Source organism: Myotis davidii, unplaced genomic scaffold (genome assembly GCF_000327345.1).
Source record: "Myotis davidii unplaced genomic scaffold, ASM32734v1 scaffold812, whole genome shotgun sequence".
Taxonomy (NCBI): domain Eukaryota; kingdom Metazoa; phylum Chordata; class Mammalia; order Chiroptera; family Vespertilionidae; genus Myotis; species Myotis davidii.
In genome coordinates this window covers 2,253,286-2,275,188 of record NW_006284238.1, presented here as the reverse complement: position 1 = coordinate 2,275,188, position 21,903 = coordinate 2,253,286, and the positions used below count along the sequence as shown (strand labels likewise).

Here is a 21,903-nt window from a genome sequence, read left to right as displayed (position 1 = left end):
TATGCTATATATTGTATTTATAAGTGTTTGAAGACTGGGTGGATAATCTTCCATCTTCCTGTGAATGTCATGTCACAATGGACTTCAAATTTTATTTCATTTCAATCCCCTAATATTACTTAATTCTCCTAGAGACTGAGGTCTAAAGATTGCCCAAGGCGGGGACACTGTCCATTAAATCAGCAAGCATAGTTGAATTTCAGTTTGAGAATATTTTGTTTTCTGCTAAAGTGAAGTGGTCTGGAGGAGAGGAATACTTTTCACCTTGGAGTATTGAATGTGATGTTGGAGCAGTTTTCTCCTGTAAGAGCCTGAAAACTAGAAATGAAAAGGCAGAAAAAATAATGCCGACCATGGAAGCAGCTCTGTGGTGGAACTTACATGCCTGTGTAGAAGGTGGAGCAGCCTGTCTGCATACATTTGGTACCTAATTATGTGGCTGGGCCGCTTAGATGGAGCTTTACTAAAACTGAATTTTGCTTATTTCTATAACCTATTGCGTAGTTCTATGTTCTATGATATTTATTTATATTTTTGCAAAAATAGTAAGAAATAGATTTTACCAAGTTCTGGGAGGATTGTAGGAACAGAAGGAGTCTTTATAAACTAATGACACTTGTTTGAGGTTGGCACACTTTTTAACACTTGTTTGAGGTTGGCACACTTTTTAACACTCTTTTATAGTCACAGTCATTTGTAAGACTATCCTCAGAAAATGATATGGTGTTGGAGTATTATTCAGGCTCCCACACTGTTTACAAAAATGATCTCCTTAAATGCATTTGAAACCATGGTTGATTTTTGTAGTGCTAGTGAGCTCAGAGTGTATACTTTTTCTCCTTTGGACCAAGGATGATAGCAACAGCTAATAGTAGCTGCCATTTATTCCAACCTGGGCCACAGAATGTGCTGAGTGTTTATATACAATGTTTTATTTAATCTTTACAACCATCCCGAGGAAGAAATTAACCTCATTTTCAAATGAAGGAATTAAGGCTCAGTGAGGTTAGACAGCTCGCGGTAAGCGGTGCAACCAAGCCTGGGATCTGGTTTTGTGTGTCCTCAAAGTCTAGCCTGTAACCAGGCGATGCTCACTGTCTCCCAGTGCCTTGTTCCGCCTCAGACCTGGAGTGACTGAAGGTCCTGATTGGTTCAGGACCACTGCTTCTGTGGAATTCTGTCAGGTTCAGCATTGCTGCTGCAGCCGCTTCCTGTGTTCCAGTGCCCCGCTGTGGATGATAAATTATATGGTCACCCTACCTCAGACCTCAGATGATGCTTGAGCATTTTGAACCTCTTTAGAATTGTACCTCCTCTTTTCCCTATGGGATATGTGAGAGGGGACACATTTTTGGATATCTTACTGCATACACTGAGTTGTAGATTTTTAAAAATTAATTTATCATTATTGTTGAAAGTATGACAGACGTCCCCCTTTCCCCCCTCATTGACCCCATCCACCCTTCTCCCTCCCCCTTCACCGCACTATTGTCTGCCCATGGGTTATTAGTTGTAGATGTTTAAAACAACTAATCTTGTAATAATATTAATTTTTTCTCCAACAAACCCATTTGTAAATACTGTTCATTTCCTTCTAAGTTACTTGAGGAAAATTAGAAAGTTTTGTGTCTTGTACCATACCTGGTTCATATTTGGAATCAGAAAAAATTTCACAAATGAAATTTGAATGGGTATATAAGCATGTGATGATACTCACTTATTTTTAAAAATTTTACCACATAAAAATGCATTCCGTCAGTTATAGCAAATACTTAACCGTTTCAGAGTAATGAAGAATACTGGGTATATTACTGAGTTAAAAAAAAAAGGCAGTTAAATTTATTAGAAGTTTTAGTACCTTTGTAAGAAATAATTGCCATAAATAATATGTATTGTTTTTCTAATGTATATGGTTTTTCAAAGAACTGATGATATTTTTCTGTAAAAGGGAAGTTTTTCTGATAAAATGATTTGTGCATTCATCTGCAGGTGAAATTTTTATTGTATTCCAAGTAAATGAACTTCTTCATTTTTTGTTTTGTAGTGATATTGGTTCTGACATTGGTCCTTTTAATTCTTCTAATTGCCTAATATCATTTTTAGGGAAGTATTAATTGGTGTACAACACTAGAGTATTTAACCTAGTAAAATCACTTGAAAGGAAGAATCTGTGAGATGTACATGTCTCAGCCTGGTTTGATTTTTACCTCCAACTCTGGAGATGGGTGGAAATTAAATATGAGTTTGTCTTATTGATTCTCCATGTTCACATTTTGTCTTAAAGAATAATGTTAATTTGATGGCATTCCTAAGATATAGTAGTAATTTTAAATTTTGGCTTTTGTCTTTGGTTCCTAATGAGCAAACAGTTATCCAAATAATAATAACCAAAAGCTTCTATAGAATCATAGTATTGGTATTCTTGGATGTACTACTCTAAATATGTGTTTCTAGGCAATATAAAGATGAGTAACAGATATATTAAGAATTTAGTTGCAGGGCTAAAAAACATGTTTTAAGAGTTATGAAATCAGAATTCATGTTCTAGTTATGGGAAAGAATGGGGCACATTTGATATGATGATGAAAGCAGAGCTGTATACGCATGGATCTGGAGGCTTCCTAACCTCAAACCTGTTTTTAAATTGTCAATAATGAAGAAAATCTTCATTTATTGATGAAAATGATAATAGTTTATTGGCTGGACAATTTTACAACCACCTCTGTCTCCCCTTCTTTCCCCAGGAGTTGTCTTCTTCTTAATCCCTAACCAGAAATGATAATTAAAATAATTCACTGTTGTCAAAATTTTATAATGCATGATAAATGGAGCCCAGTAAATAGTAAAAATATGAGAAAGGTGATTAAATCTGACAATTTTCTTGTAAAAGGCTTGAGATGATAAATATCTCCTGTGATTAGTTATTAATTTAGTGCAAGATATTTTGCTTCAGCTTAAAATGTTTTATGAACAGTGGCATAAAGAAATATTTTAGAAGATAGGTATACAAATGTTTAACCAGAGGAGAAATTGCTGGAACTTGATTGGTAATAATTAAAAATGGCAGACCTAACATGTGTGTGACTGGCCTATTTTCCATGTGACAGTTCTTTCAGAAATTAAGAAAGAAGACATGAAGACATGAAGAATGACAGAGTACTTTTAGCTTGAATCCCTTTGCAAAAGGAAAGGATATATCATTTTTAACTGATAAAATATTTAATTTAATTTCACTAAAGTAGACAAAAGCAAACTTGTTTTATTAAATATTAATTGCACTGCTAATAACTTCTCTTAAAATGAATGCGAGTTCTTTTATATTTAAAGCAAAGATGAAATAATAATGGTGTTTATAATGAATTGCTGTATCATGTCACTGTTGAGCTGAAGCCATGGTACATCACTTTACTGGTGGCATGCATTGTTGTGTGGCTGCATCATGTTTTGTTTATGAGCCTCTCTCCTTGTAAGGGGGACCAGTGTGTTCATCTCTGGGCCTCTGCCCCCACTTAAGCCCCTGGCACCTTGCTCCGAGTAGTCATTTAATACCTGTGTCTGAGAGGACTATGCAAGTGCTTTTTTTTTTTTTTGTAGGATATAAAAATATGCTTTTAAATATGGCTTGTACTCTGGCTGAAATCCAGGCAATTGGTTCAAATGCTCCCTTCCTTCCAGATTTATTTCTGAATAAAATTGCTACTTGATAAAGTGAGGATTTCCTGTCATTGTCTGGATTCAGTTAGAGCTTGCTTTTTGTATTGCATGCCATTTATCTGAGAGCCTTCGCCTCATTTTATTTTTTTTAACAATATATAGGATTTTAATATTGAATCATTGGGTTTTGTCCTTGTAATAAGGTCTTTGGAATACTTTTGAATGTAGAACTAGAAACTTTACTTGCCTTTCATGTATAATGATACCTTATATTAATTAAAAAGTAGCAGAGAAGACAATCACAGCTTTTTTCTGCTTCTTGGTGAGAAAAGTCAGGCTGTATGAGAACCAATATTGCCAATTTTTCTTTAAGTATTTTTGTAGTGGTTCTACATGGTACTCTATAAATGCCTGCTTAATATTTGGTTATTTGCCACTATGAACTTAAACACACTGATTAAGGCCCAGGTTCACATTAGAACAATTATCTGGTTAATTGCTCTGGTGTGAAAAATAGGCTCAAAAATCATCAGAACATCAAGTTGTGAAAACACTGGCAGGAGTTTCAAAACCACGAAGCATACCTACTGCAAGTCACATCAGCAAAGCAATTAATTTAGGCTAATTGCTTTTCTGTTTATTTGAGATGCACTTTGGAAATGTCTTTTGAAATCCTGGCAATTAAGATTTGTAAGCAGTATAATTATCAAATGTTAGAATAGTCACTATTTTTTCAAAAGTGATAACTATTCCATGTGAACCTATCTATATTCTATCTATCATTCATATAGGACTTTGAAGTAATTAAAGCATAGTTAAGAGGATTTTAGTCATTTACAAGATTTCATTTAAAATAAGTTGAGTAGGTTACGTATTATGGGACTGTAGTATGGGGTTATCTTTAATCCCTAGTTATCAATTAGAATTGTCTAATTTCATAAGTTCACACTAAGGTGCGCCGTCGAAGGAGAAATACCTAACCACCAAAGATGGCACTGGCTAGTGGCACTTTCTCTAGCTGAGTGTGTATTTGGCTTCTCATATAGCTTCTCATAATGTAATTCAGATTTTTAAATGTCTTAAAAACCAGATTAGGCACACTTCATGTTAATGAAATTTTCTGTCATTCAGAATTATAATTCTGGCAGCACCAGTTTGTCTAAAATTAAAAACTATTTGATTTTCCAACTCTTTCTCAATGAAGCAATGTTGTAACTGATCCTCAGCTGAAAAAAATGGCAAGTTTAGGAATCAGTTCTTCACCGGAGAATGTAGAAATATTATTAATGGAGCAATTAGCCATTTCCTAAACTGCTTCTCTGTTCGCCCTATTGCCAGGCAGCAAGTAGCTCTTTCTTTCACCTCTTTCCTCCCTTAAGGAGCAATTCCTATGCAGTATGTTTAGTGGCATATCCTGCCCAATGAATTTCTCCAAAACAAATAAAGTTTTAGCTCTTGAAGTATATATTTTAGAGACACACATCTTAAAGGAAGTCCTGGTAGCAATTATTATTTTGTGACTTTCTGGGCTGTGACAAGAAATTTAGAAAGGCATTTTAAAAATTTATTGATACAATAAATTAAAGATATATTTTCAAGTTTTGTTTTAGCATTCCACTGTTTGTTTGTTCGGAAAGATAAACATTATTTTCTTTAACTTATTTTTCTTTATCCTTAATTCAGTATGAATGGATCTGGGCCTAACTAATTAACAGCATCACAAAACTAAATTTTCTCTAAGAATTATTTTCATGGAGAAGAACAAAAGTGTATGTACTTTTTATAATGATATATTTTCTTTACTTCTTTTACAAACTTTGTAGTTTCTAGAAGTTCTTTATTTGATCCAGATTTCTTGGTGATACTACCTGTTGTGGAGTGTTCAAATAGAAAGTTGCTTATTGAATAAAGTATCAAAGCATCTGAAAATAAATTTATTGACTAGATCAAATAGAAAAGTGTTGAGGACTCTTAAAACACAGAAAAATAAGGAAACGTAAATGAGAATCAGTCACTGTGTCTGGATGTGGCTCTTATTTAGAAATCTGCCATTGAAGCAGCCTCGCAGTGTTCCTCTAGTTCGGGGAAATGCTTTTTGGCCTTGAAAACTTGAATTTGCAATGATTTATATTTGAAAGATGGCATACTTTGTGAAATGTGACATTGCCTGTCATCGCATCAAGAGGCAGCATTTGTTTCTCTATCCCCCTGCATCTAGACTGTCTTTTTGACTTGCTCTGACCAATAGGATGTGGTGAAAATTATGTTGTGGGACTTACAAGCTTTGGCTTCAAGAGGCCTTGCCACTTCAGTTCTGGACTTTCTGAAATGCTGTTACCACCTGCAGACACCCAGAGCAGTTCACACAGAGACAGAGGTCTAGCCAACAGTCAGGACTACCTGTCGGACGTGTGAGGAGTGAGGCCATCTTAGATAATCCACACTCAGTCAAGCTTTCTGATTCCTGTAGTCCTATGAGTGAAACCAGCAGAACTGCTCAGCTGCGCCCAGTCCAGATTGCTGGCCTGCAGAGCTATGAGCAAATAAGAGCTTTTATTTTCAAGTGCTAAGTTTTGATGTGGTTTGTGATACAGCTATTGACTGAGTCTAATAGCTGCTTTGTGTTGAGAATCTTATATTAAGTTAGGCAAGAGTGTTTTATTCATTATCTGATTTATTTATTTTTATTTTTTAATCTTTATTGTTGAAATTATTACATATGCTCCCCCCCCCCGATTTTCATTATCTCATTTAATTATCACATCAATCTAGTGACACAAGTGTCATTACACCTCACTTAATAGATGAGGTAAAATGAGGCTCAGAGAGGTAAAGTACCTTGCTGATTAATGATCACAGCTCATAAGTGCAGAGTCAGGAGTGAATGGGGATCTGCCTGACCGCAAGCCGGCCTATCCAGCTGCCTCTGGTAGCTTATTCTATGTTTACAAGTACAGTTGGTTGCAATAAGCAGTTAAGCCTACCAAAGGAGTCCACTACATATAAGTGGCAGCTAAATAGCATAATAATAACATTATAATAAAATAAATATCATTGTATAAAATAAATATTATAATAAAATGGCATGTATTGCAGTTTCTTATGTTATTTAATCTTGAAAAATCATCTAAGGGATACAGGGGGAAAGGTACCGCCTCTTCTGGCCTCATAAGCACCTTGAGTCTGAAAGGAATAGTGGAAATACAAGTTTAAGAATACATAAATATAAGGCCTTGAATTTATATGTATTAAAATCAGTTGCAGTGTATTGTAGTATTAAGAATATATCCTTTTCTGTTTTATTGTCATTAGGGAGAGATGGAATTGAGAAGACTCTTCTTTAGCAGAGTTGTGGCTGAGGCTTAATCACCCTTATATTTTTGCCGTCAACATCTATATTTTCTATAAATAAGTCTTGGAAGGACATAACTTCTATGTCATATAGGCAATAACGGCACCAATACCTACCACAAAAATTCCAAGAATAGAAGTAGAGTCTTTTCAAATGCTTTTATTTTGAAATGCGTTTATTTTTAATTTTCATGATCACACAGTAACGATATATCAACAAATTAGTTAATACTAGTAAGTGGTTCTGACATCTATAACAGCTCATCTGACCATTTACCACACCAGCACACTAATCAGACCCGCCTCGGGGTTTGTCATCTGTTAAATAAAGCCTGGGAGCATTTCCTGCATGATTTATTAAGGTATTTTGAGAATTGTTTTCATTTGGGGAAATATAGTTTCCATATGTTTTCCTTTTAACTTAAGTTTAAACTGAATTCTTATTTTTTATTTTGATTAATCTTTTTTTTCTACCAATAAGTGACCAGCGTATTTTAGTATGTTGATATTGTATTACACATGAGTGCTTTGTGTGGACATATATCTGGTGAATCTTATGTTTGGGGTGAGGAGAGAAAGTAAGTTCCATTTTTTCCTTTTAGTTTTAATTTAGACTCAGATGGATTATACATTTCTTATAATGTTACATTGATAACAGCGTAGAAAATAAAACTGCATCTGGGAATTGTGACTTTTCCACAATACTGGGCCCCTAACCAGAAGCTCAGTAAATGCCTGTTGATTGATTAGATGGAAATAAAACCTAGAGAACATAGCTTGTTTTTAAGGTAACAGGAATAAAACAACAACAAAACAAACTGCTCACATTGGTTAAGAAATAGCACAAGTCAAAATAAGTCAATAAAAAAATTCAAGCTCATTTAATAGCCTTTAAAAAAAAATGCTTTAGCCCTAACCGGTTTGGCTCAGTGGATAGAGCGTTGACCTGCGGACTCAAAGGTCCTAGGTTCGATTCCGGTCAAGGGCATGTACTTTGGTTGCGGGCACATCCCCAGTAGGGAGTGTGCAGGAGGCAGCTGATAGATGTTTCTCTCTCATCGACGTTTCTCTCTATCCCTCTCCCTTCTTCTCTGTAAAAAATCAATAAAATATATTTAAAAAATGCTTTATACATCATTGAATTCTCTAACATAGAGTGGTGGTTTATATGTGAGGTACATGGATACAGTTTTAATCTGATTGACAACATGGTAACCTTATTGGATTTAAAAAACAGAATGAAGAAGGCAGGGGGAGAAAAACCCTAGAGAAAGGTGATAGCCTTGCGGCAGTAATTTATTCTGAAAGGGGATGACAAAATATGTCAGGATAACGCCCTGGCTTTCATTAATAAACTGTAGTAATGAATTTGAAGGGGGAATAAAAAGGACTTCTATAACATTTCTTTCTATTGGTTTATAGACATCTGTGAAATAATGGTCTTTGAAGAAATACATATTACTTGACCATACAGTTAATACTTTGGATATTATAGTCTTAATAGAATTAGAACTGTTTAATAATTTATTTCTTTAAATAGATGTCCATCTTTCTTTTGTAAGTTTATTCCTAGTACAGAGATCACATTACAGTATAGAGGAGTATTTTTTCTTTTCTTTTTTTGGCGATGGCTTTGGCAGCCATCCATCCCCAGGTCAGATGTAATAGTGAAGCTTGTTAGAGGCGGAGAAGTGTAGAGTATTATAAAGTGTCACCCAGCAAGCCCTGACAGGCATTTAGACAGCCACAGGGACACTGCTGCCACTCGACAGCCATCTCCCATTTTGAAAATGCAGCTGCTCAGAAAGGAACAAGCTCACATGGTTTTGCTGCACTCCCGTTGCTTATTGTATGCACATAGACTGTACGTGTGTTTCTTTCCCCGCCCCGACACTAGTTTTCCACTATTTAATTTGAATGGTTGCGTTTATCTCTGCTAACTTGTCACTGTTGGTTGTACACTGCCTTTCATTGCACTTGGTATTTAGAATTTGTCATGTCCCACACCGATGACCTTGAGAGTATGCATAGGGGAGAGCATGGGATTTACTCCGTGGTAACAGGAAATCCTGACATCCACCTCTCTATATTTTATTAACGTCATATAAGCATTGCTTTCACTTTATTGTTGGGAGAATGGTGTCCTGTAAGCATTTAGGTGGACAAACTGCCTAGGATTAAACCTGGACAATGGTTAATCTTCAAATTGGTTTGTCCTTAGGCACTATACCTGTGTTATTTTGAAAGTTCTATTAAATCTATTATTTCAATGTGCCAATCATATACAGATAAAAATTCCAGGATATACAAAAGATAGATTCTTATCAGTAATGAATTTGAATCATTGATTTCAGTAATCACGATTTGCAAACTAGCTGTTTTATTATTTTTTTCTTTAATTTTTATTGGTCTATGCTTGTTGACATTAGAGAGGGGTGAAGGAGGAGAGGGACAGAGAGAGAGAGAGGGAGAAAGAGAGAGAAAGAGAGAGAGAGAGACAGACAGACATCGATATGAGAAACATCAGTTGCATTCCATACACGCCCCAGCCAAGGATCAAACCTAAAACTTAGGCATGTGTCCTGACCGGAAATCAAACCTGTAACCTTTTGGTGTTTTGGACAATGCTCCAACCAACTGAGCAACACTGGCCAGGGCTAACTACATCCATTTTGAATAAATATCCCAAGTCTTAGTATAAAACTAGTTTTCTCAGTGTAATCATTAAAAAAAAAAAATTTCTAAAGAGTAGGCATGTCCTATAGAATTGTTTGACTTTAAGAATTTGTGCAAATTTCCAAAGACTTCAACTTGGGAAAAGCAACAACCTTTGACTTCCTATTTTAAGGGTAACAAGGAGGAAGTTTTTGTTCAGTTTCTATTTAATTTGCTGTGCTACTTTTGACATTCAGAAATTATGTCGTTCGTGTTGACATGAACATGAAAAGGCGAGTAACTTTGGGACTCAGATCTGAACAGCTCTCACAGGTGCGTGTTGTACATGTTGCCTCCATCTCCCCACTCCTTTCTCCCATGACCAGGACGATTTCTAAACAAGAATTAGTTTTTCCGCACGCCTTCATAAACGGCGTCTTTCTTTACCTTTCTGATCTATTACAGAGCATTTTATTCTCAGGTAATGTTTTCCCCTTTAATTTGTGTCTTCTTCCCTTATTTAAGCTGTTTATTTTACTTTTTTAAAAAGTGTGGTCTCCAATGACATTTTCTCAGGTAATTTTTCCCCTTTTACTTAGATATTCTTCTATTCCTTAAACCAATGGAATATTTTCTTCTATTTGTTGTCAGTGTCCCTGATGGCATTTTCATCTGATTCTTGACATATTCATTTTATAATGCATAGCATTGTAAGGAGTTTTTTGGTCAGTGACATTTTAGCAAACACCAGTGGCCACCAGAGAAGGTCAGTGAGACTCACAGCAATGGAATAAACTACCCTGAAAGGCTTCTCCATCATACTAATGAATAGAGCTTTCTTTCTTGTTCCAAACTTTTATCGTTGAGTCATTCACTGTGTCACCTTGGTAAACTTAAGTTCTCTTGTACAAGGCTGGGGTAATGAGAGTGTACCTTAGTGAAATGTTTGGAGGCTTAATCATGTTTCAAAAGCACCTTGAGTATGAATCATTAGTTCATTATAGAATGGTGGCTTGGGTGGTACCATCCATCATGGATGCTTTATCACCATCGCAGCCACACGGTTTCCTGCAAATTGACAGCAAATGTATAAAACTTTTTAAAGACACTCGAAAGTTACTTATTGTTTATAGTGTAGTAACACTGAAACATTCACAATTCTCTGAAGAAAATAAGGCAATTACAGGGTACTCATTACTATATATTTTCATAATATTGTTATGTTAATATGTAATATATTACATATTTTCATTATTATATGTTTTCAAGATCCTTTAATAAATAGATGCTTTATCTTTGTGAAGTGTTTTTTACTTGCAGTTTTCATCCAAATATATTTTAATGAATTGCACTTTTCAAAATATTATTACATTATCTACACACACATACAACTGACTAATAGGAGATTAAAGGAAATTCAAAATATTCTAGGAAATAAGGCTCTTATTTTCTAATTTCTAGAAAAATAGAGAAAACTTAATGAAGGAAAATGAACCAGTGACTTGGAGTGTCTATGTAATTCTGAGTTTGATGTAGTCCACAGAACCTGCTTTGGAAGTCATTTGGAAGGACATTGAGTTCAGCTTCTGTCTGTAAGCTCCTGGCTCTTCATCTATTGTGGATAGTTCTTTTTTTTATTTATTTTTTTTATTTTGTTACCACGTTTCCCTTCATCTATCATCTGGGTCCATTAGTTAACATATTAAATCACACTCTGACTATCTGACACAATGCTTTTTATAACTGCAAGATCAGCACTTTCTTGAAGTATGTTTAAAATCAAGTTACTTGTTCTCAGTTTTAAAAAAGGCTACAACACAGCCCCTTAACCTCAGAGTTTGGGCAGGTGTACAAGAGGTCTCAGGTACAGAGAAGTCTCTGGAGTATGTTTCCCAGGAGTGGAGCAGGTAGGGCACAGGGGACTGCTAAAGGGCATGCAGCCTGAAGCGGATCTCTGCATCTGCGATTCCCTTTGCGTCATCTTGTTCTGGTTTTCCAGCCTGTGGCTTGCAAGTTTGTTAAAATGCTAATGAGGTCTGTTCTATTTTTATTGGCAGCTCTCCAGATTTGATTATTGATAATGTCTGAATAACAGTGGAATGCAACATCAAAGTGTCACTTCACTCTTTTCCTTCGATTTTTGTTAATAGAAATATAAATACCACAGTCAGATGGATATATGTACATTATTTATCTGTATAAAAGTGGGATGTTATCAGAGAACTATCAACTGTTTGGAAATGAGCTTTTATTGGGATGGTGGTGGGTCTCTCACAGGCGCCTTCCTTAGGGATAACCGTGTTTTCAGTAAGTGCCTGTGTATGTTTGTGGGTTTCCATTGTTCTCATTTTCTGGGCTTTAGTATTTTCTGTCTTACACAAACTAACGTGTAGACTAATACACTTCAGAATAACCCACTTGTGACTAGAAAGGGATTGAGCAATTGTCATATTCCTACCTGCTCTTTCTGAAAATTTTAACCACAGACTCTTAGAATGGAAACAAACTTCTGAGAACATCTGGTAAGACTCTTTCATTTGGCAGTTTTGGAACCAAGGTTCAGAGTCATGTGACTTGTGCAGGCCCATGAAGCTGGTGGCCAGGGTGGAGTCTGAACACTGCTTCCCCTTGATGCTTAGGCTGTTGTGTCCTATGATGCTGACCTTTCCCTCATCGAACTAGCCACTTATTTGCCCCAGAATTTATTTTCTTTCATGCCCTAGAACAGACTGGAGTATGTCTGGATTGTAGGCTCTTGTATTTCTTTTATGCCCCTTTGAATGGCAAATTAACAAATTACACATAAGTAGATTTTTAGTAAATATTTTTTTAAAAGATTGAGACTACCTAAAATCCAGCTCTCCAGACATTTTCACTGTTTACATTTTGGGAACATCCTTTCAGGAGTATATGTGTGTGTACTTCTCTCTTCCTTCTTTTGGACTTACATTGTATGTAATATTTTGCAGTGTTTTCATAAGTCAACAATATACTGTGGATTTATTTTTATAAATATACATCTATGTCACCATTTCTCATGGATTTTTGGTAGGATTTTAGCACAGTATGTTTAACCAATCACTTATTGATAGACATTTTAATTATTTCCAATATTTACTCCTATAAATAATTGCATAATAAACATTCTTATACCTATTGCTTTGCACACTTTTAGTTTTGTCTCCTAAGGATCAAATTTTTGAAATAGAATTTCTGCATGCAAGGGCCTACATATCTAAAATTTTTAAACATAGTGCTTAATTTTCTTTTTTTAAAAATATATTGTATTGATTCTTTTACAGAGAGGAAGGGAGAGGGATAGAGAGTTAGAAACATCAATGAGAGAGAAACATCGATCAGCTGCCTCCTGCACACCCCCTACTGGGGATGTGCCTGCAACCAAGGCTGGAATCGAACCTGGGACCCTTGAGTCCGCAGGCTGATGCTCTATCCACTGAGCCAAACCGGTTAGGGCAGTGCTTAATTTTCTATAGAGAAGATTACATAGCATATCTATATCCCTGCAAAAGTGTTTGTCCTTATCGATACCAGCTCTGGATGCTATCATCAACAATTTCGGAGCATTTAGAAATGACTTTAAAGTTGAATAATTGAAAAGAGCTTGGAATAAATTATTTAGGCACAAGTGTATTTTCCACCAAGAGGTAGTTTTGTGTAGCAGTTATAAACACAGGCTCTGGAATTAGGTAGGCAGCCTGGATTTGAATCCTGGCTGTGCTACTTCCTACCTGTTTATTATTGACAAGTTATCTCCCTGTCTTATTTTATTATCTATAAAATAGGGATAGCAGTAGTACTTCATAAAGTTTTGTGTGATTTAAATGTGATTACACAGTTTCTGGCACATAATTAACGACTCAGTACATGCCCCCATAATAATAGTTATTATTATTTCTATCAGTGAGCATTGATTTCTGTCTACAGTTTTCAGTGTGCAATGCTGGAATGTGGGATTTGAAAAGAAACATAAGACATTGTCGTGATAAAAAAAGACCCATCATATACTAGAAGAAATAAGGTATAAGTAAATGAAAGGTTACATAATCAAGTTAAATAACAACACAAAACTACATCCTAAAAACAGACTTGGACTAAAACATTATCAATTACCAAATGGATGGTATATGCATGAAATAGGGTCCCTTTAAAATACATGGAAGTTTGCTCTACTGCTTCATATTCTTATTTTCCAACAGGACCAACTCCTTTTGTGGTTTAGGGTGACCCTGTGTCTCAGGTGGTGCAGCACAGTCCTGGTTTGTGCCCGTCCTAACAATTAGATGATAAATTGTATGGTTTCCCTCTTTTCGATTGGTATCTTCTTTCTGTGGGTGTCATGATGATGATGTGATGTCAAATTTTTGCTTTGGCCAGGGAGCTATTTTGACTATTACTTTTGCTTATTTGTTCTATTTTGGATTAATTTTGTAGTTTAATTTAGAGGACAATCTTATTTCCATTTGCTCAGAGGAAAGCTCATTCTTAACCTATCATGTACTGCTTACTATTGTTAGGAGGGAGACTCTGGAAAAATAGTTTATTGCCAGGTTTTAGGTGATCCAGCATTATTGCATCATGGTAGCTACTTAGACTTTATTTTTCTGAAACCAAAGGGAGAAATATTTCAGGGTGAATTAGGCAGTGAGGTGGAAATTTTAAAATTATAAATAATTCCACTATTTATTAAGAATTCTAACATTATTTTGCACACAAATGTACTTGTAATGCTAAGCACATTTTGAACAATGTGTAATTCTCCGTATCTTCAGTACAGGTTTTAAAAAATGTTTTAAGGTCCTGCATTGTTGACATCTTATCCCACTTCCTAATATTTAATTGTCAGTTGAATCTTCTTATCTATTTTTCTTGCCATTGATGTCACAATGATACATTAAAAGAATTGAGAGTTTACTTTCTGAATTAAGTAAATGGTAAAGCGGAATCTAAAGGAACTAGGGGCCCAATGCACAAAATTCATGCAAGAGGCTCGGCCCTTGCAGTCCCGACTTCGTCCGGAAGGTTGTCTGGAGGTCATTTGGCTGTCGGTCTAATTAGCATATTATGCTTTTATTATTATAGATAGAGGTTGACTCTGTGATGGGCCCTGGCAAAAATGAGAAACATTTTAAGCTCTTTTATTATAAGTGTCGCTTAATTAGATATTATCAAATGTTAGAGAAAAATGCTTGTCACATTTGGATTATTTTCTAGGAAATTCAGGCTTAGAATCATAATGGGCCCCGATGACTTTTTTCCTGATCAGATAACACTGTAATATTATTGTTTGATTCAATGCAACTTGCATTCCTTTTTATTGATGGGGGGACATTTATGATGTGCCAAACACTTGGTTAATACCTTAGTATTTGCAGCACCTTGTTGAATAATAAATGGTCTCTTCTCAGGAATAGAACAGAGGGGAGAGGGCTAGTAAGACTAGTGATTGGCCATAGGATTTTCAGAACCTCTCTGCATATTATTCCAGAATAAGAGCAGATACCACCAGCACTTAACATAGCTCTGACTCTGCTGGTCACTGTTCTAAGGGCTTTTGCATATATTAACCTAGTGACCTAGTGCATGGATTCATGCACATTGAAAGGAAATTATTTAGAAGGTGGCCAGCGGGGTGGGACTGGGTGAGATGGGCTGGACCCAACCTAGAGCCAACCTCCTGTGGCCCCTCCCTGTGGCCGCACCTGGGGTGGTGCTGTGGCTTGAAGGTTGTCTGCAGAGTGAGCGGGGTCCCTCCATTAGGTGGGGTCCCTTGGCCTGACCTGCGGGAATCAGGCTGAAACCAGCTCTCCAACATCCCCTGGGGCAGTGGTTCTCAATCTTCCTAATGCCGCGACCCTTTAATACAGTTCCTCATGTTGTGGTGACCCCCAACCATAAAATTACTTTCGTTGCCACTTCATAACTGTAATTTTGCTACTGTTATGAATCGTAATGTAAATATCTGATGCACAGGATGTATTTTCATTGTTACAAATTGAACATAGTTAAAGCATAGTGATTAATCACAAAAACAATATGTAATTATATATGTGTTTTCTGATGGTCTTAGGCGACCCCTGTGAAAGGGTCGTTCGACCCCCAAAGGGGTCGCGACCCACAGGTTGAGAACCGCTGCCCTGAGGGATCCAAGGCACATGAGAATAAGTTGTCCAGTGTCACTATTTTCTATTCCAGGTGAACTCTTTAAAGAAGCATTCATGATTCACATGTCCCTTTTGTGTCTCATAAACATATGAGTCGTTACTTGTGTGAATCAAGATATGTGAGAGAAAATTACTGAGTATGTTTTTATTCGTTTGCCATGGCCTGGCATATGGACAGGGCAGTGAGCAGAACATATGAGTTCCCTGCCTTCACAGAGTTTATGGTTTAGCATTATGTACCCCTGATGTAGTCAAAGGATTTCTGAATCATTATAAGATACTTTTGCCAGTTTTCATTTTTTTCATTTCTATTCATTCTTTTTAACTCTGTTGAGTATTCTGAAATCTTGTTTGCTATTCCTATAATTGAAGGAATTAATTGTCTCTAATTTGCAATTGTGGATAGGTTTTAATTATTGTACATTAAACTTTATATATCCTGGATTTACAAATATTATACTATTACTTCCTTCAGCTGCCTTTTATATACCAGCTTTCATTGCTAGCTGATAAAACATGTCCCTGCCTCTATGCCTATGAGAAAGGGCTTTCCTCTGGGATTTTTGTCTTTAGTTAGGACATTAAACTAAACATAGAACATAACTTATGAAAAGCGATTTTTCTTATTGGTTGCTAACTTTTTCCCAATAGAATGCCAACCAAATTTTACTCTGCATTCTCAAAGCTAATGACTGAGAGCTTTCTTCCGCTACTCTTTTTATCAGAAGCAAGTACTGGTTTGTCTAATTACTGTACTGTAGTTACAATTATAGAGAAAAGGTCAGTCTAGTCATGGTCCATTAACGTAGGGAACGGCTACATTTATAACCACTAAGACCCATTATGTCAATGTAGCGCTGTTCATCACCATGTCCCCCTTTTTCTAGGATATATAAATCTAATCTTGGAGTACAGTACACTCACCCTGCTAAAGGCCTTTGGTGCTGTGGAGAAGAGATTATAGCAAGCAACTTATAATTATAAATTCTTTCACTGTGTCTCATCATGGATTTTGGGGTCTGTATTTTGTAAAACCTGGTTATGGTAATGAGTAGACAGGCACTTCAAGTCCCTGGTTGAACCTTTTATTTTTAGGTATTTGGCAAAGTAAAGTAGCCTGTTGAGATTTAGGTTTTCTAACCTTTTTTCTAGTGACTAACAGGGATGTACTATTTAACTAAAATTCTTATTGCAGTCATGTTTCATTTTATATGTAGGAAAAAATATATAAACCTTTTACTATCCTAATGAGAGAATATTCCTGGGATCTTAGTTCACATTGCCATTATAACTTTTATATCTTAATGTAGTATTTAAGGATTTTAATGTAAAAAACACCATGGGTTTAGTATAAATTTAAAAAAATAAGATAGAAATGTTTGTGTTAATTTCACCCCTTATGAAAAGTCTGAATACTTCTCAGTATTTTTTTAAAAGTATATTTTACTGATTTTTTTACAGAGAGGAAGGGAGAGGGATAGAGAGTTAGAAACATCAATGAGAGAGAAACATTCATCAGCTGCCTCCTGCACACCCCCTACTGGGGATGTGCCAGCAACCAAGGTACATGCCCTTGACTGGAATTAAACCCGGGACCTTTCAGTCCGCAGGCCGATGCTCTATCCACTGAGCCAAACCAGTTAGGGCTCAGTATATTTTTATGTGCTGTGCAGGATATACTGCACACCACCAGATTTTTATAAATCTGAAGGGTTGTCTTCCTAAGTAATCCTTTTACTTCAGTTGTTATTTGAATCAAATTGCATAGTGTGTGGAATCAAGGAAAAGGAGGTAGGAAAATTGAGTTTGTCTAACTTAGGCTTGTGAGGGATATGAGACCATACTTGTCTACAACTCGATATCTTAGAGTAGATTCCTCTACTCACAGTAATTGTTTGTGGGTATTCGGCCAGACATTCTGATCTTGATTCTCTGAGTCCTTTACAAATCTAAAAGATGGAACTACTAATGGGGATACTGCTATTTACTTGTTGGGGACCAGGATCTTGGTTCCCCTTTCCTCGTAGGTGTAACTCTGGGGCTTTGGCACTCCCCATAGCTATGTATCTATATATAGCTATATATCTTCTTCCAGAACTTCCACACCCAAGAGAAAATGTAAAACTGAGATTTATCATCTTGAACTCCCTGAACTGAAAGTCATGTTAACCTCACTGAGCCCGGTTAGCTCTAAATCAGCCTGGAGCTGAGACATTCCACATTACTACACAGTCAGTGACAGTGACTTTGTTTTTGATGCTGTATGAGTTAGCTTTTGGATTGAATTGATTTTAGGACCTTTAATCCGCAGTCAGTATATCTTTAATGCCACGTTGGAATAGTCCCTAGCTCTGCTCCTTCTGCTTCAGTCTCTACTTACTAATGTTTGAATAAAAATGCCAACTACCCCAATGACCTGTACACACATGCACATGGACATGCACACACACACAAGGTATCAGAAATTGGTTGTGATTCCTTTATAGTTATAGTTATATTTGTAGAAATTTGATGATATCTTAAAATATTATAAGATATAACACTTCATTTTGCTTATTAATCCCTTCTTTTTGAGGTTTATAATTTTCTTATACAGTCTGTATATTTCATTTAAAATATTATTTTTATGTATTCAGTAATTTTTTTGCTATTGTATTTCAGTGTTTTGTAACTGTTTATTATTGGTAAACTAGAGGCCTGTTGCAGGAAGATTCCTGCAAGAATAGGGCTTCCTATGGCTGGAACGGCTGGAACGAAGCAGAGAAGAGAGCAAAACCCTCTGAGGTGGGCTTAGCTTCTGCCTCCACCACCTGGCTTGCTTCCCTCCAGTCTCTGCCGCATGGCCCAGCTTGCCTCCGCCACCCGGCCTGGCTTGTTTTCCTCCTGCCTCCGCCGCCTGGCTTGCTTCACTCCTAGCTGGTATATGCAAATTAACCGCTATCTTGGGTTAATTTGCATATAGTCACTCTGGCTGGTGGGCATAGCGAAGGTACGGTCAATTAACATCTTTATCTTTTATTAGTGTAGATGAGAGTATACTTTTTGTACATTTTACATATATTTTTCTATATAAATTTGTAATTGACCATCTTTCTGATTTTTTATTGTTTCTAATAATCTTACAGTTGATTCTTTTGGATCTTAAAGGTAGACAGTCATGTCATTTGAAAATAATGATAATTGCCATCTTTTCCCCAAAATTTTGCCTTTTATTTTCTTCATATATTTGATTGCATTTTTAAGACATCAAGAGGAAGGTATAGTCTTAAAGCTTAATTTAAAAAATCTACTTCTTGTTTTTTCTTAAACTTTTTGCCTCTTTTTTAAAAAATATATATATTAAGTGTGGGGGGAGGCAACAAGTATTAATAGAAAGTCACCTTTGCCTGGATAATTAGGGTTGGAGGGTGGTTTACAGAATTGGTACATTCATTTTGCTTAACATTGAAAAAGCTAAACTGAGGCACACTTTTGTTTTTAATTCCTATCAATCATAAATTATTGGCTTTCAGGGCTTTCTTATCTTTTTCTTTTTTTTTAAAAAAATATATATTTTATTGATTTTTTACAGAGAGGAAGGGAGAGGGATAGAGAGTTAGAAACATTGATGAGAGAGAAGCATCGACCAGCTGCCTCCTGCACACCCCCTACTGGGGATGTGCCTGCAACACAGGTACATGCCCTTGACTGGAATCGAACCTGGAACCTTTCAGTCCCCAGGCTGATGCTCTATCCAGTGAGCCAAATTGGCTAGGGCTCTTATCTTTTTCTTAAGCAGCCTGTTAAAATATGGCTCTTTTCAAATAGTGTTGTTATGTAATTTATTTTGTATATAATATTCTGAAACTAGTAATTCATCTACAGCTTTTATTTTTTTTAAGAAAAATGTTGAATTCACTTGTTATTGAGTCTTCATAGAACACAGCAAACATGATCTTTTCAAATAAAAACGGTTGGAATTATATATTTTTCATTTTCTCTTAAAAAAACTGAACTTTGTCATGTTTCCATGACTAGATCTATGTAAACCATACATTAGTAGTGATTTAGAATTGTAAAATGTTTATTGACAGGACATATTATAATAAATCTGTGTTATACAACGAAATGAATTACTTGGCATGGAAAAGTCTTTGGGGAATAAAAGCCCTTCCCCCTTCATTTAATGATTTAAAAGAATTTTCCCTAATCACTTCACATTTGTATGTTGTCGTCACTTACTGTTTTTCCAGTTTGTTTAGTGTTAATCATAGGAGTACATGAGATGAAAAATCAAATAATACATGTGTTATATTATGAAATAGTGGAAATTTGCATATCTAACAGCTAGATATAATTTTGTTTTGATTCATTATATAAAATAGATTCATTGAAACTTGTTTTTTAATTTTAATAAAAAATAATTTCAATAATGATTAAAAATAAAATTTTATAATTTAATTTTAAAAGATTATTGTTTAGTGCTTTGTATTACTAATTATACTATCCTCACTATTTTAATATTCTTTTAGTGTCTGCAAGCAAAAGAGTTAATTATACACATTAAAATCATATTATTATTCTTAGTACAGGAGTATGATTGCTGCTATTTTTTTTATTTGATATGTAAAACTAGAAGTTATTTTTTTTAAAAACTCTATTTTAGATGGAACCATTAGATGATTCCTCAGACTTGTTTTTATGAAAACTTATTGGTATTAAGTGTTTTTATAATAACCCATTTATAATTTAATTACAGAAAAATAAACAATAGGTATTGATTCAGAGTAGAATGCTAAAATGTCAGCAAGCTTTGATACTTTCTTTACTCCAGATATTTTAAACCCTTAAATTGTGAAAAAGACAACTATTATTTTTTGCACTTCAATATACTATGTCCAGGATATATAAGTAGGATTTTGCAACTAGATTTACATTAATGCACATTTCTCCAGAAATTATTTGTTGAACCAAGTACAGAGATTTTGTTTCTAGGTTGAATATGTTTGCATTTTATATTATATAGAGGATTTCATCCTCTCATTAATTTTATGAACTCTCTCAGCCTTCATAGAATTGGGAATTCTTACACAGCCTGGAGAAGGAAACGTTGCCTGCAAGGAGAAAATTTTACAAGTTGACTGGGCCCTGGACACCCAAGACAGACACATAGATATCCAGGTTAAAGGTGTTTGAGCATGTTGAGTTTTTAAAAAATAGTTCTTAAACACACTTTACACAATAATTAATCATCTGTAGACAATCCTAACAGCAGTGGAAATGAGTGTTCTTATGAATTTTACCCTTTATCAGAGGGTAAACTTTGAATAAAGCTTTGTATTCAAGAAGGCAAGCTAGTCCTTGATATTTTCCAGTGAAATTTCCTCACTCTTAGTCGTAGATGCCATGGTCCTTGTACCAATAGTTTCATGGAACTGTGGTATTACCACCTTTTTGATCAGCAGTATAAATGGTGGCTTTCACAATAAAACATTGCTTGATCTTAAATTCTTATTTCACTAATACTTACACCTCATAAGGCATTTTCAGAAATACTAGATTGCTTGAGCCTACCAACTCTGCAAGGAATGTAGGGCAAATAATATCATTATATTGAGTGGACAAGCAGAAGTTCACAGAAATAACTTATACAGTGTTATCCAGCTAGTTGGTGCCATAGTTGAATTTGAATTCAGTTCAGTGCCTTGTATCATAATGCTTTCAATTTGTGGAATCAGAGTTTCAAAAGAGGAAAATAAAAATTTCTTATGTAGATACATATTTAATGATTCAACATACATGCTATCCACCACTTTAGGATTGCCAAGCAAAATACAGCACGCCCAATTCAATTTGAATTTTAGATAAAAACAACAGATACTTTTTAGTATAAATACAGGGGTGGGCAAAAGTAGATTCACAGCTGTTCATATGGAAAATAAGAAATAATTAATAAATAACAATGTAAGAATAAACTGTTTCATGTACTCACAACTGTGAACCTACTTTTGCCCCACCCTGTCTAAGAGGTGCTAGAAAAGCCTGTACTGCCCCCCCTTCAAAAACCTGTACATTTGTACTT

General features: G+C 35.5%; 1 protein-coding gene and 1 long non-coding RNA gene across 2 annotated transcripts in view; both read left to right on the top strand.

The window, feature by feature from the left end:
* Window positions 1–21,903, top strand: part of FBXL17 (F-box and leucine-rich repeat protein 17) — a 311,008-nt gene that overhangs the window by 5,208 nt on the left and 283,897 nt on the right. The window lies entirely within an intron of this gene.
* LOC107184221 overlaps window positions 20,895–21,903 on the top strand; it is a 3,264-nt gene continuing 2,255 nt past the window's right edge. The window contains exon 1 of the long non-coding RNA XR_001515045.1: window positions 20,895–21,009. This is a non-coding gene — a long non-coding RNA (uncharacterized LOC107184221). The remainder of the gene's footprint in view (window positions 21,010–21,903) is intronic.